This window comes from Balaenoptera physalus (assembly GCF_965194825.1).
Source record: "Balaenoptera physalus genome assembly, chromosome: 3".
NCBI lineage: Eukaryota > Metazoa > Chordata > Mammalia > Artiodactyla > Balaenopteridae > Balaenoptera > Balaenoptera physalus.
The window spans coordinates 35,951,056-35,961,473 of NC_138890.1; the positions used below are offsets into that span (position 1 = coordinate 35,951,056).

The following is a 10,418-nucleotide window of genomic DNA, read 5'->3' on the forward strand; positions in this document are numbered from 1 at the left end:
GATGATACAGGTGATATATAAGGATCTTTTCAGTTCTAAGCATTCAGTGACCTATAATTTGAATAGGATTTCCTTGGGAGTGAGGTGGGAGGAGATATCTACAGCTCCTTCAAATAAGTTAGCTTAACAGCATGACATTAATAGGGTCAATGTCCTTGTTATTGCACACTAAAATAAACTGGAAAAAAAAAAAGTTTGACTCGGTCATCTCAATCTTAGTCTCCTTAAATCTTATGGGAGAGTTAAAAGTACCTCATTGCTCAGGATATTAGATGAGTCTGTCAGAGTCTATTTCTCCCGCTTTGAATTTGAGCTGACCTCAAATTCGCTTTGTCCACTGAAATGTACAAATAGGTCAGTTCTAAGTCTGGGCCTCAAAGAGCCTCTTTATTTCCATCTTCATCCTCTTATAATGCTCCTGCCATCATGTAAGTACATCAGTTCTTCACGACAAAAGAGTACTTGTATACTTGTCAGATCCAATGCTCTCTCCCCAGCATCTAGAAGAGGGCCTGGTACATACTATAGGCTTAATTACTATTTGTTGAAATCTAAAAGTTGAGTCTTAGAAAGTATCCTCTGGAAACATTGTGTCAGTTTATATTTGCAACAAAAATGTATGAATGCCAATTTGGCCATTCTTTTTGAAGCCATTCTTTTGAAGATATGTATATCTTCACACACACACATATATATATACACACACTTGTTTTTTTTTTGTCAAAAGTAAGGCCTGAAAAACTAAGGCATTCTCAACATTGACTCAGAATGGCACATGATATAAGAACTTGATCAATGCTGTGGATTATCTTGTAATGATTTTCAGATGTTCTAGGCAATCACACCACAGTAAAAGACTTTTCTCAGGCTAATGCTAATGCTCACTGCTAATGATATGCCTTCCAGGGACTTTCTTTTAGACTTTGGAGTCACAGGGGCATCATTTAGTGTGACCATTAGTGGCTGGCACTCTTGGGACAGAGAGGCCTGGAACCACAGTATGAATTTCCCCCTACGGGTTTCAGAATCCTTTCAAGTACCCAATAAAAGAGGATTTTAAACTGCAGGGGGAAAAAAAAGGACAAACGAAAATGACAGCAAATGATTATAGTGATAATTTATGGCATTCTTGGAATTCTTTTAATTTCCCTTTTTTGGGGTTCAGTTAAAAGGTGAATCAGTTCTTAAATGACTTATTTCATCTCTTAAAAAATTTAATTATAAAACACAAATATAAATAAAATCATTATTGTAGCCATCACAATTTATTTGGCACAGTTTACAGCAGAATAAAAAAAATATAGAAACTTAGAAAATACAATATGGGCCTACCAAACTGTAGTTTCAAACCATCAGACTATTTTATTGAGGAAAATAATTTCAGCACTTCAAATTAATACTTCATAGAAAACATGTTTTCTTTAAACTTACAGAAAATATGTAATAATTTCTATTGCCTTTGTCAAAAAATAAGAGGTTTCAGCAGGAAAAATTAATCCATGTTTTAAGTTTTATTAGAAATTTTACTATCATGCCTGTGTCACAACTGATAAAGATTTTTTACATTTGTCTCATCTGCATATGAGCAAATAATACTAAGCTCATAGAGCTGTGTGGGTTAAATGAATTAATACATGTAAACAATTTATACAATTTCTGATCCGTATTAAATATTCAATATTATTATTATTATTATTATGTGCTTTTCTATTATTGGACAACATTCACCAAAATTTATTAGTACCTAATAATTACGGGCTTCAATCTAGACATCATTTAAACAAAGTTGCATTAAATACACATTTCCTGCCCTTGAGGAGCTTATAGTTTAGTGACTTAATTTTCTGCCATTCTCACTCTCACTGGAACACAATGTAATAAGCCCTTTCCCAATGCTCTTCTATGTTTCATAAATACATACCCAACTGCCTTGTAGACCCCTTCACTTCAGAGTCTCCTGGAACAACAAGTTCTGTATATCTGAGACATAAGTTCGTAGAAGGTCTTTCTCACAAAAACTCATTTAAAGTCTCTCTGTGGACTCCGCCTTTCTTCCACATGAAATCCCAGGCATAGCTCACAGCTTTCCCTAGCCCTGTAGCTAATAAATGAAGAGGTACTTAACAGGTCTTAACATGTACTGACACAATTCAACTTAACTTAAAACTCTAGGGCTTCCCTCGTGGCGCAGTGGTTGAGAATCTGCCTGCCAATGCAGGGGACGCGGGTTCGAGCCCTGGTCTGGGAAGATCCCACATGCCGCGGAGCAACTGGGCCCGTGAGCCACAATTACTGAGCCTGCGCATCTGGAGCCTGTGCTCGGCAAGGAGGGGCCGGCGATAGTGAGAGGCCCCCGCACCGCGATGAAGAGTGGCCCCCACCTGCCACAACTAGAGAAAGCCCTCACACAGAAACGAAGACCCAACACAGCCATACATACATACATACATACATAAATAAAAAAGAATGTAAGCAGACAAGAATAGCATTAAAAAAAAAAAAAAAAAAACTCTAAACACTTTGCAATTTAAAACATTCCTGCTGCACTGAAAAGATTTACTTCAGGATAAGAAATCTGAAAAGAAAAGGGGAAGACTAAATGACATTTCTGATTTTTCTTGGTATACCTTCCCTCACTCTTTCCCTAACACAAACACTCCCACACACCCATATGTACACGTGTAAACACAAACAGCTACATGCCATATAGCTGCTTTTTAACAAGGAGTGGGGTGAAGGGGAGATATCACTTGACTGGTATGTTAAAAATCTGGTGTCAGAACCTTAGATACACAATTACTCTCTCTCTTTTATGAGGCATTTTTGAGAGTTCTTAAGAGATACCTGCCGAGCTAAGGGCTACCAAGAAGTTTCCTGGTGTAGAAAATGTATTTGAGTGGTGGTGATAATCTCCCTCAGTTGCTGCATCTCTAGGAGATCCCTGTCTTTTTGAACAGAAGTCCTTTATGTGAAATATTTCAAGATGGCGCACAGCCAAACTCCCTTTCCTGGGAGCCACATATGACTCATGGAAAACACACAATTTTGTTGCCAAGCTCTGAAAGGGCAGAATGTTTCCAATGTACCCAGTCTCTTCCTCTGTTACCAGAAAGCTCTAGTCATAGCCTCTTGCCTTTAGACTATTACAATTGAGTCATGTACAGATCCCTATGTCCTCCAGATTCTTCAAGGAACACATGTCATTCTCTTTAAGTAGTTTTCTTGAACTCCAAACCTGTGGCTCAAAATGAGGGGTAAACTCACAATAGCTAAAAAGTGGAAGCAAGCCCAGTGTGCATCAAGAGATAAATGGATAAGAAAATTGTGGTACATATGTATGTATGATGGAATATTATTCAGCCTTAGAAAGGAAATTCTCACACATGCACAGAATGTGCATAATGAGGACATTATGTTAAGTGAAATAAGCCAGTCACAACAAACATTGCATGATTCCACTTATATGAGATATTTAGAGTTTTCAAAATCCTAGAGACAGGAAATAGAATGGTTGCCACCATTAGTGGTGAGAGGGGAATGGGAAGTTATGATTAAATGGGTATAGAGTTTCAGTTTTACAAGATGAAATGAGTTTCTAGAGATGGATGGTAGTCATGGTTATACAATATTATGATAATAATTAGGAGAGAGAATTCCTTTGACATTACCTCCTCAATTCATATTAGTAAAGCAGCTATTTACTTATAAAGTTTATTCCTACTTGTTTAAATCCTATTTCTAGTAAAAAAAAAAAAAAAAAAAAAAAATGAACTTAATTATCCAGAAACCTAGCCAAACCAGTATGCTTTCAAGTCAGTTTATCAAATCATTCATTCATTCATTTAACTAATGATGTTAATTGTCAACTAAGGTGTGAGACACTGTACCAGGTGCTGGGGCTAGAGAGGTGAGTTAGCCATGATTTTTGTCCTCAAGCCCCACACAGATTCATGAGGAAGGCACTGTGTGTATACTTTGGAAAAATGATTGAAGATGGTGAAATAAATGTTGACATTCCGAGAACTTACACATGGCTGGTTGTGGGGACTTAATACTGAATGGAGTATCAACTAAAACTTTGTGAAATTACTGTAGTTCATTGATGTTATGTTTGTGAAATTAGATAGTTTAACACTTTTATTACTTCAGACATTTCCATTAATCAGTATAAAGTTAATTACTCAGTGAAAAATTACTGAATGTAATGTAAGACCTGAAATTGACTTTAGAAAATATGCAACCAAAGCTTCTCCTTGTAATAAAAAGGCAAATTAGGCCCAGAGAAGTTTAATGACTGATCCAAAGTTACCGAGCTGATTAATAACAGAGCCAGGATGGGCAATGCAGATTTCCTGACTACTAGGCCCCACCTCCAAGAAAACTACTGACTACTATGACCCCCACCCCCAAGAAAAAAACTTCATTTTGTAGATTAAAACAAAGGTGAAGATTATCACTATAAAGTATTTTTCTTTCAGTTCTTCTTATGGAATACTCTGCAATATATGAGATTGTTTTCTATTTATTTAATCCAATCTTCAAAGGATGATTTACTTTTTGAGTCCTGATATTTAACTCTTCAATATAGCAGAACACCATTTGTCATTTATGATACTGGGAATACAGAAGAAAAGTGTCCTAGCCTAGGGCATGGAGGGGATTCAGTTAGGTAGTTTTGGCTGGCTGAGAGTTTAGTTTAATGATAGAACTCAGTTTGAACCATTGAGTTGGTGACAGTCTCAACCTCCTATTCTTCCCTTCAGATTGTTTTCCTTTCTTTCTTTCTTGGGATCTCAATTCTACCCAGGTAATTACCCAACTGACAACCAACTATTTTATTTTGGTTACTTTTTAAAAAGTACTTATACCTTAGGTCTACAGCAATGTAAGCAGTGATTATATGTTTTATTTCTATTTGAGAAAAATTTGTTCATTTCAACTACACTAGCATAAGGCTTTTAGTATGAGCAAAGAATTAAAAACAAAATGTTCATTTCTAACATAAGAACTCAGACTTTCAAACATTTTTCATTTTCCTTTAGACCATATTAACCTTGTCATCTCCAGCTGCCTGGAGAAAACCTATTCAGTCATTTATCATTTTATTTCAGACTCTGGGCTTCTGTCTTTAAACAAATGAAAAATTTTTGGAAAATTCAAACTCCAATGTGATATGTAGCTACTTAAAGGGACTATTCTTTTTTTTAAAGCATACTTAATAAATACGTAAGGAATTAGTGAATGCTTTTTGCCTTAGAAAATACTGACTGTGCCAATGTTATTTCTGAGAAATGTAAGTCTTTATATTTTTATAATATTCACATTTGGCTAATTGTAGAAGGAATCCATACTCTAGGTAAAATGTTTGGAAAAATACTGAATAAAAATATTTGAAATTCCCCTTTAATGCTATTTCATTGGTCATAACATTCTTTGAAACCCTAATTGTGATGACTAGATAATATTTCATCATTTTTATATTCCAGTTTTTTAACAAGTTCTCTTTTATTGGGCATCTACACTGTTTCCAAATATCCACCATTACAAATAACATAGTAAGAATATTCTTGTATGTAAACCTTTGATTGTCTCTCTAGTTTCCTGGAATCATTTCTAGACATCAAGTTGTTGAGTCAAAGGACAAGTATTTTTATAATTCTTGATTTTTTTTATCAATATTGCCAAATTGTTGGAATGTGGCAGCAACCAATTCTTAGAAATGGTCTCTCCAGAGTAACAGCTCCTTTCTTCCACTTGCTCAACTACTGAAGTTTCAATGTTCTCATGTTCTCTTTCCTCATGAGATACCTTCCTACTTCACCTTGTGTTAATTACTTCATTTAACATACAATATGGAAAACTTATCACGTGCCAAACAATATGCTCTAGATGTCCTGACGGTACACCAGTGAATAAAGCAGGAGAGGGTTTGTTCCTTCTTTGGGTTTGTTTTCTAGTTGGGGAGATAGATATTAAACAGAAAACACACACTAATAAATATGAACTAACAAGTTGTAATAAGCACCACTGAAAAATTAAATAAGTTGCAATGAGACATAGTAACAGTGTGGAGGACGTGACTATATTGAGATGGGGCTCAAGGAAGGCCGCATGTAGTCCTTAACAAATCCTGCATCATTTCTAATGCATCATTTGTTCTAATTAATATGTGCCTAATAGCAACTCTCTCCCCCCTTATCATAATACTTTACATCAAAAGATATCAAAGCCAGTAAGTAAATGCATTAGATTTTACTTCCATAGTCACAGGAAAATATTTTTATAGCTTATAGCTTCAGACAAAAATCCAGAATCCATAAAGGAGGGTGAGGGAAAGAGAAATCTTCATAACAAAAGTGAACTGTAAAAGTAATCAAAGCCAAACTATAGACTATGAATTTTTTTAAAAATATTTGACTCAAAAGTTAATATATTATTCTGCAAAGAGCTCCTATAACTGGTAAGTAATTTTATCCCAACAGAGTAATGAGAAAAGGATATAACAAAGAGTTAACAAAAGAGAAATTGCAAAAGGCCAATAAATACATGAAAAAAGAACTAACCACACTAGTAGCCAAGGAAAATCAGATTGAAACAACCATGTGATACCATTATACCCATCAGACTGGTGCAGCCTCTCCCCGCAAGATGGAAAATATCTGTGGCAGACATCGTTGGTTGCTTAACCACAACCAATTACCACTTTATTTCTAAAAACAACTAATTTTGTCCAGCTCTCTACCCTTCTCAGCACACCCACTCACTGCAGAGTATGCTGGCCCTCGTTCCAATTCCAGGGTTGAATCCTGATGAGTCATTTGGTTTCCAGTGATTGGTTTAATCGTGAATTTCTGACACAACTCAGGCCAATAAAAGAAGAAATCTGCTGCTAAAATTCTGCAGAAGATTTGCCCACTATTTAAAAAATAGATCAAAAGATCCATTTCTACCTCTGGATGGTGTCAGGTCTAAAACGGACACCTGGAAGAGATGCAGCTCATTGTAATCACTTGGAGAGCTAGGTGGGGATGGGATAGCAGGGGGGGAGAGAGACCTGAAGACGACTCTCTTCACCCCCCAAATTAGGGTTACACAAGACAATGACTTTTCTTATTTAAATAAACTAAAATTGACACTCTGTTAGTTGCAACTCACAGTAGACTGATAATATGTCAAACACTGTCAACGGTAACATAAATCATGGTAATATTTTTGGATACTCATCAGCAAACAACTGTAAATAAATTAAGATGTTCACCTCCTATTGTCCTAGCTAGCAATACTAGAAAATCTTAGGCATATGTCCAATTTAAATATAGTATATACCTTGTAACCTTACTTTTAAAAGCAAAATAATAAAAGCCTAAATAAACTTGGTACATTATGGAATATCATAGAGTTTTATGGAGCACTATAAAACTTTAAAATGTAAAAGGTGGATCTATAATACTTAGGTTGGAAAGTGTTAATGTCAATACAAGTTAATCTATCTATGTACTTATCTATCCATTCATTTACTTATTGTATGGTCCCACTTTACAAAAGAATCATATATTAGACAAGTTTTAAAATCATACTCTTAGGCAGAAAGGGAAAATTGTGATGGAACTTTGAACAGCGTTCAATCATCTTAAAGATCATCTACTCCAGCCTTCCCATTATATGAAATGGGAAACAGTTCTGAAAGGGGATGTGACTTGCCTCAGATCTCAGAGACAGAAAACAATCCCAGAATCCTGAATTTTACACCTGTATATGGATAAATTTGTCCCTGACGATGAGATAAATGTGAGAGTGATGCCAAACTGGCCTTATGTAGAGGGAAGATCACGATAATATTATTTCAGGATTTCAGAAAAGTCCTCTTCTACTGATACATTAAGTGACGCTTCTAATTTCTTTAGGGACAGCATGCCTTAGTGCTTAAGACATCGAGTGCTAGAGTCAGAAACATTTAAATGGGAATTCTGAATTTGTCATTTCCAGGTTTTCAATCTCGGTTAGTCGTCTTAATCTGAGAAATGGCTTCTTGTTTTATATAATGGAAATAATCATCAGAGTAGTCTGTAAGAACTGTTTCAAAGGCTTAAGAAACACATTAACATATGAAAAATATTGGAATTTACCATCCTACAGTTTTGTACTGCCAAAGTCCCCCTAATCTTTTTAAGAGGTACACTTTATACCAAAGATTTGCTGAGAACTGAGATTTCCAGTTCTCAGTTGGCAGAGCAGTGCTCAGCACAAGACAAAGAACGGAGAGGTATCATTCCCCTATATTTTTCTACACATTGGCTGATGCTTCAATTGCAACACCTGATTATCCCGTGCTCATGAGTACAAACAATTCACGTGGAAGTTGCAAGTCATTAATAAATATAATTGCCAATTGAAGTTTAGCCAACAGCTGACATTACCACCACAGTTCATTTTCTGAAGGCTTCACAGCATAAGCTTGGACTGATGCTGAATAGTCCACAGACTATTCTGTGGGCTGAATAGAATACAGAGGGATCATGTTGAGTGATAGTTTTCCAGTTTGACAAAACTATAAACCTCATCCAGTCAATAGACCAGGAACTATGGAATCAAGCGTCCATCATCTGCCTTATTTTTATATTTGTTTAATTTATTTAATCTATCCAGCTTCTGCATGCCATATTACTTTTGTTTATGTCCTGGCAGACAGGATTCCTCCATCCTCTATTACAGATCAAGGGGCTGTAATATCCCCCTCCCCATGCCCAGCCAAGTGGGAAGCAAGCAGTGGACTCCTGGTCAGTCAGTACATGCTACCACATTAGACTCAAAGATGAATGGCTGATTTAGAAATTGATCAAGGTGGTACATGTGGTTAGTATCAAGTATCAAAACTATTCCTGAGATACAACCTTGGTTGTATTCCCTGTTGCCATGTTTCCTTGATGTTACTGAAAGAAAATTGTGACTAGAAAGAACATTATCACAGGATAGAATTCAACAGAGGAGTTAAACCTGGAATCAACCCTTAATGTCCATTTAATCCAACCCTCTCATTTTATGACAGTCACACTATACCCTGCGACTATATAGGTTATCTAAATTTGCTGTGTCTTGCACATTACTAATCATCACATAAAAACAAAAACAATAATCCTATATATACACAACCTTGAAAAAGTTGTGAAGGAAATTGGTATGTGCAAAGTTACTTTGAAAATTCTGAAAACCATAAGGCTTTAATAACAGCACGATAGGTTATTTTTCCCCCAGTTTCACACTTAAATAAAACATAGCTCCATATGGAGGGTTAAATAAATTTTTTATTCCATTTCATTCAGAACATTCACCCGACTTCTCTCACCTTTTGGTCTTTTCCTTTTAAGAGGACTAAGAATCTAAAAACAACCAAATAGGATGTAGGTCGCATGATATTTGTAGAGAAACTTGAGTGAGACATACTTCTATATTTAAAGTGAAAATTCTTTGGCCTGATTAAAGAGAAGATGAATCTACCCAAAGACTCCTTTTTTTTTTCTTTTTTTGTTTAACTCTAGAGACCAGATTAATATTATAGGGTCTAGATCAGGGGGAAAGAAAGGTACAACAGGGCTTCCCTGGTGGCGCAGTGGTTGAGAATCTGCCTGCCAATGCAGGGCACACGGGTTCGAGCCCTGGTCTGGGAAGATCCCACATGCCGCGGAGCAACTGGGCCCGTGAGCCACAATTGCTGAGCCTGCGCGTCTGGAGCTTGTGCTCCACAACAAGAGAGGCCGCGATAATGAGAGGCCCGCGCACCGCGATGAAGAGTGGTCCCCACTTGCCACAACTAGAGAAAGCCCTCGCACAGAAACGAAGACCCAACACAGCCATAAATAAATAAATAAATAAATAAATATTTAAAAAAAAAAAGAAAGGTACAACAGAACAAAAAGGAAATATTAAGGACAAAGGGAACCTTTAATAACACCTTGAGAGATCAAAAGATAAAATGTATGCTTTTATAAAATACCTTTTTTTCTAATATTTTTATAGAGTGTATATACACATATACATACATATATATATATATATATATACACTCAATTCCACTTCAGTTTGCTTCTTTGCCCATTCTGCCACCCCATAATGTATTCTAACAATCTATTTATATAGCCTAAATTCTCTAATTACTATACTTTTTTTGGAAAGGGTAGAGCATAGAATAGAATACATTTTAGCAACATTTCTCAGTCTATTATACAAATCACTAATCCCATGAGATGATCCTCCAAAGGAAAAAAAGCATCATAATCAAATGAATTTGAGGAACAATGTGTGCAATGTCTCCGATTTAGAGGAGAATCAAAAAACAGTTTAGAGGTTTTACATCCTCTAAAATGTTCTTCAGTAAAGAAACCTATTACCTTTGGCGATATACTTCCCAAACATATCTGCCA

General features: G+C 35.9%; 1 long non-coding RNA gene across 1 annotated transcript; it reads right to left on the reverse strand.

Annotated features, from left to right (window-relative positions):
* Positions 1-706: 706 nt before the first annotated feature.
* Positions 707-9,583, reverse strand: LOC309658275. Its single transcript, XR_014262166.1, has 2 exons — positions 2,518-9,583; positions 707-2,174 (listed from the first exon to the last, which is right to left on the reverse strand). It is a non-coding gene; the product is annotated as an uncharacterized lncRNA (long non-coding RNA).
* Between the last annotated feature and the right edge of the window lie 835 nt (positions 9,584-10,418).